The sequence below is a fragment of the Zalophus californianus genome, chromosome 9 (genome assembly GCF_009762305.2).
Source record: "Zalophus californianus isolate mZalCal1 chromosome 9, mZalCal1.pri.v2, whole genome shotgun sequence".
NCBI lineage: Eukaryota > Metazoa > Chordata > Mammalia > Carnivora > Otariidae > Zalophus > Zalophus californianus.
In genome coordinates, this window is record NC_045603.1 from 59846841 (window position 1) to 59852896 (window position 6056).

At 40.8% G+C, this 6056-nt stretch overlaps 1 pseudogene; it reads right to left on the reverse strand.

Moving 5' to 3' along the window:
* Positions 1–157: 157 nt before the first annotated feature.
* Positions 158–1536, reverse strand: LOC113922779 (annotated as a pseudogene).
* Between the last annotated feature and the right edge of the window lie 4520 nt (positions 1537–6056).

The following is a 6056-nucleotide window of genomic DNA, read 5'->3' on the forward strand; positions in this document are numbered from 1 at the left end:
GCCTGGCATCACAAGGTTGTCCTTGGCTTGGCAGCTTAATGATAAAACTTTAATGACCATCTACTATGTGCCAGGCACATGCTAAATCTTTGAATAGATTATTTAACATTTTTTTTAAATACGAAAAAAGTTAACAGTTTATTATAATTTATTTTATTTAACAATCTAGGAAGTTCCCAGCCATCAGCATTTCCAGTGCAATTGCAGGTGCAACTGGGAATTCAGGATTCTCTGTGGAGCTGTTAGTGTAGCAAACATTGTAGGTAAAATACATGCATACTTTTGATAGTACATATGATCGGATCTCTCCAACTGATTTCATTTGTTTTTTTTTTTTCTTTCTCCCTTCCTCTTTCTTTCTCTCTTCCTTCCTTCCTTCCTTCCTTCTTTTCTTTCTCTCTTCTTTCTTTTTAAAATAAGCTCGGGGCGCCTGGGTGGCTCAGTCATTGGACATCGGCCTTCGGCTCAGGTCATGATCCCAGGGGTCCTGGGATCGAGCCCCTCATTGGGCTCCCTGCTCTGCGGGAAGCCTGCTTCTCCCTCTCCCACTCCCCCTGCTTGTGTTCCCTCTCTTGCTGTGTCTCTCTCTGTCAAATAAATAAATAAAATCTTAAAAAAAAAAAATAGGCTAAGCCCAGGGTGGAGCCCAATGCAGGACTTGAACTCACAACCCTGGGATCAAGAGTCAGAGGCTTGGGTGCCTGGGTGGCTCAGTTGGTTAAGCAACTGCCTTCGGCTCAGGTCATGATCCTGGAGTCCAGGGATCGAGTCCCACATCGGGCTCCCTCCTCGGCAGGGAGTCTCTTTCTCCCTCTGACCCTCTTCCCTCTCGTGCTCTCTATCTCTCATTCTCTCTCTCTCAAATAAATAAATAAAATCTTAAAAAAAAAAGAGTCAGAGGCTTAACCAACTGAGCCAACCAGGTACCCCTCATTAGTTTTGTTCTCTGCAAACTGACTTGGGCCACTCAACATGGCTTTTATTGTTCCTGATGTTAGTGAATGTTCCCTTTATACAATAAATTCATGACCATCAAAAGATATCATTTTGGGGGTGCCTGGGTAGCTCAGTCAGTTGGGCATCTGCCTTCCACTCGGGTCATGATCCCAGAGGCCTGAGATGGAGCCCCGCATTGGGCTGCTTGCTCAGTAAGGGAGCCTGCTTCTCCCTCTCCCTCTGCCCCTGCTCACATGTGCTCTCTCTCTCTCGCTCGCTCGCTCTATCTCTCAAATAAATAAATAATCTTTAAAAAAAAGATATCAAGGGCGCCTGGGTGGCTCAGTTGGTTAAGCGACTGCCTTCGGCTCAGGTCACGATCCTGGAGTCCCAGGATCGAGTCCCGCATTGGGCTCCCTGCTCAGCGGGGAGTCTGCTTCTCCCTCTGACCTTCTTCCCTCTCATGCTCTCTCTCTACCATTCTCTCTCTCTCTCTCTCAATAAATAAATAAAAATCTTTTAAAAAAAAAAAGATATCAATTTGATATACGTGGCTTCAGGGCCTTCACAGCCACCATAGGTTTTCTCTTCTCCATCCATTATGTTCTTACTAAATTCTACTTTACTTCCACAGGAATTTTAGTAGTTTCTCAACAACCCTGCAGCCACCGTGCCATAGCAATGCCACAGCCCTTACTCCAGGGCCACCCCATCACTCCCAGCTGCCTGCTGCCCCAAGGCCCATTATTTAACATTTTTTAGAAAATCTTTATGAAGTAGATGGTTATTACACCCATTATATAGATGAGGAAAGTAGAGTTCAGAGCAACTAAATGATTTACTTAAAGCCATACAACAATTAATTGGCAGCCATACATTCAAGCATAGGAGGTCTGGTTCTAAACCATATTCTTACCCACAATCCACTCTTCTAACTTGTGGTACAGCCTCTTGTGTATTCCAGTCCTACCTGAAGTACCCTACACCAGTGCCTGATGTTCTGTAAGGACCATGAAGAGAAAAGGTGTGTGATGGGGGGAGAGGTCCCCTTTCTTTGATAGAGTAAGTGACAAATTTTAACAGTCAGACATTGTTCCAGAAGATGGCTCATTCTTAGCTCTCCAGCCTATTAGGTGACTGTGTATAGGGGGAAGACAACTGGCTGGACGGGAGACATTAATTCTTGTTGTGACTTGGACTTAATAAGCAGGAGCCTTCTGGAGCACCTGGCTGGCTCAGTCATAGAGCCTATGGCTCTTGAGTTCAGGGTTGTGAGTTTGAGCCCCATGTTTGGGATAGAGATTACTTAAAAATTAAAAAAAAAACAAAAACAAAAAACGGACTAGAGCTATCTAGAGCCCTATCTACAGTTAAAGTTTTATCTTCCATCAGCCCTCACTTGAAAAACCTTTAAAAATCAATCAAATGGTGACGCCTAGGTGGTTCACTCAGTTGAGGGTATGACTCTTGATTTCAGCTCAGGTCATGATCTCAGAGTCCTGAGATTGAGCCCCACAGGGAGTCGGCTTGAGATTCTTTCCCTCTGCCCCTCTTCCTGTGCACATGCATGTGCACGCATGCTTTCTCTGTCTCTCTCAAATAAATAAATAAAATTAAAAAAAAAAAGAATCAATCAACTGGGAAACGAGTATGTGCCTGCCCCATATATATATGTGTGTGTGTGTATATATATATATATACACACACACACACATATATATATAATATACAACCATGTATATATGGTTACAAACAATTTATAAAAAATGTATGGGAGGGGCACCTGGCTGGCTCAGTTGGTGATGTGTGTGACTCTTGATCTTAGGGTTGTAAATTTGAGCCTCGTGTTGAGTGTAGAGATTACTTAAAGTTAAAAAATATATGTGGGGAAAAAAATGGAGAAAAAGCCTGGAAAGAAATATACCAAAATGTAACCAATGGTTTGTCTTTTTTTTTTTTTTAAGTGCTAGGACTTTTTTCAATGTTTCCATATTTTCCAGGTGTACTAAAATGTGTGAGTGCTGGGGTGCCTGGGTGGCTCAGTCGTTAAGCGTCTGCCTTCGGCTCAGGTCATGATCCCAGGGTCCTGGGATCGAGCCCCGCATCGGGGTCCCTGCTCGGCGGGGAGCCTGCTTCTCCCTCTCCCTCTCCCCCTGCTTGTGTTCCCTCTCTCGCTGTGTCTCTCTCTGTCAAATAAATAAATAAAATCTTTAAAAAATATATATAAAATAAAATGTGTGAGTGCTATTTAAAAGGAGAAAAATAAGCTATTTTTTAAAGGACAAAATCAACTTCTTTCCATGAAGCCTTCTCTGATGTCCCCAGGTGGAGTTGAACGTTTCCCCTTCGTTGCCATCGTTGACTCTACTTACAGCCATGTTGTAACACATAGATCTAACTCACTAGACTTGCCATCTATGTCCCATTCATTTTATTTCCTCAGCACCTCACCCTCAAATGGTAACACTCAGTGTTTATTGAATGGAATGAACATTTGTGAAAATGCAAGATACAAAGAGGAATGAACAGTGTCAAAGGGAAGTTTAGGATTAAAAGATTAATAAGGAGCACAGATATTGAAAGGGAGTGATCCTTTAGGATTGGGGCAGGGGGTTGTCAAGGTTTGGGGGAAGAGGAGGTGTTGAGTTAGGCCTTGATTCATTCATGCGTTGCTGAAATGCCAGATAGAGTTTAGAGTTTGGTATGAATAAAGATATAAGATGTGCAAGAAAGCTTCTTTTTCTTTACTTTTTAATTGTAAAATAGTGTAAAATATTTTAATTTATTTTATACGTAACATACATCTTACCATTTTAACCATTTTTAGGTGTACAGTCTGTGACATTAAGTACATTCACGTTGTTGTGCAACCATCACCACTATCCATCTCTAGAACTTTTTCATCATCCAAAACTGAAATTCTGTACCCATTAAACAATAACTCCGCATTCTCTCCTCCCCCGCCCCGCAGCAGGCTTTGGTAACCACTATTCTACTTTCTGTCTGTATGAATTTGACTATTCCAGTACCTTCTATAAGTAGAATCATATAATATTTGTCCTTTTGTGTTTGTTTGGCTTATTTCACTCTGCATAATGTCTTCATGGTTGTGTAAGAAATGTTTGAGGGATTGGCTTGATGGCACAGAGGATTGAAATAAAGAAACAGAAGAAGATGAAGATAAAACTGGAAAGGTACTTATGGCCGATTGGGACATGCCTTGAATGCAAACCTACGTGGCTGCTGTTGTGGGACCAGATGATTGTGGAAGTTGGAACTGTTACAGTCTCTTGGAAAGTATTATGGCAATATCCTGTAAAATTAAACGTAAGTACATCCTCACCTAGAGAAATAGAAACATAACCCAGTACATAATGATAATACAAGAATGCTTATTGCAAAAAATAATACTATTGTATATAAATAAGGGAATAGTCGAATAAATTATTGTACATCCAGACTGTGGAATAATATGCAACTAATGAAAAATCATGTTCTAGCTATATGCATTAACCTGGAGAAGTAGTAGAGTGGCATGTTAAATGAAAAATGTTGCAGGAGTGCCTGGGTGGCTCAGTCGGTTAAGTGTCTGCCTTCAGCTCAGGTCATGATCCTGGGGTCTTGGGACTGAGCCCCACATTGGGCTCCCAGCTCAGCTGGGAGCCTGTTTCTCCCTCTGTCCCTCACCTGCCACTCTCCTTGCTTGTGCTCGCGTGCATGCTCTCTCTCTCTCTCTGTCAAATAAGTAAAATCTTAAAAAAAAAAGAAAAATGTAAGTTGCAGAGGAATTTATGAGGTATGATTGCATTTTATTTATTTATTTATTTTGTTTATTTAAGAGGGAGAGAGGGGGTGAGGGTTAGAGGGAGAGGGAGAGAGAGAATCCCAAACAGGCTCCACACCCAGCACAGAGCCAGACTCGGGGTTCAATCTCACAGTGCTGAGATCATGACATGAGCTGAAATAAAGAGTTGGGCACTTAACCAACTGAGCCACCCAGGTGTCCCTGCATTTTTTTAAATTTGAAACAATATAAAACTCTAATTATGAATAACTATATTTGTAAACGTTTCTATTCAATTCTATTCTATTTATTCAACAAATATTTATTGAATTCTAGCTGTGGGCCAGCCACTCACTCTAAGTACTGGGTATATAGCAGTGAACAAAACAGACAAGTATCCCTACCCTCATGGAAATTGCATTCTAGTTGGGGAGCAGGAGCAGACAATAACTGAAGAAACAAGTAAATTGTATAGGAGTTTAGGTGGTGATAAGTGTTAGGGAGAAAATTAAAACTGAAGAGGAGGCTAGGGGGCAATTCTAGTATGTTGCACAATTTGGAGTAGTACCATTCACTTTGGGGAAAAGTGAGGGACAGGATGGAAATTCAGGAGGGTGATTAAGGAAGACCTTACAAACAAGGAGATATTTGATAAAAGATCTGAAAGGAGTAAGGGAATGAATGATGTGGATATAGAAGAGCATTCCAGGCGAGGAGAACATAGAGGAGGGGATGCCTAGCTGGCTCGGTTGTGGAGCATGTGACTCTTGATCTTGGGGCTGTGAGTTTGAGCCCCATGTTGGGTATAGAGATTACTTAAAAATAAAATCTTTTTTAAAAAAGAGAGAGAGAGAGAAAGAGAGTACAGAGTGGAAATGTGGAAGAAAAGTATTAATAAATGTTACCCTAGGAGCACCTGGCTGGCTCAGTCAGTAGAGCATGTGACTCTTGATCTCAGGCTCATGAGTTCAAGCCCCATCTTGGGTGTAGAGATTACATACATACATAAATAAATAAAGCCGTATTTAAAAAGAAAAAAGCTAAATATATATATATTACCCTAGAGGGTGAGATGGAAAGAGTGGATCATTAAATAGTTTTCCTTTATATATGTTGGTATTATTTGACTTTGTTACAACAAGCATGTGTTTATAATTAAAAACTGATAAAGGAAAAAGTGATTATCAAAATGGGGATAAAGTTGTAAGGATTAAATGAGATAATAAAAATATACATAAACTGTTAAATGCTCTGCCATTGTTATTCATTACCTTATAAATAGTTGGAACCCATTGAACACTTCTGAGCAGAGGCATGAGATTATGGAAGCAATTAA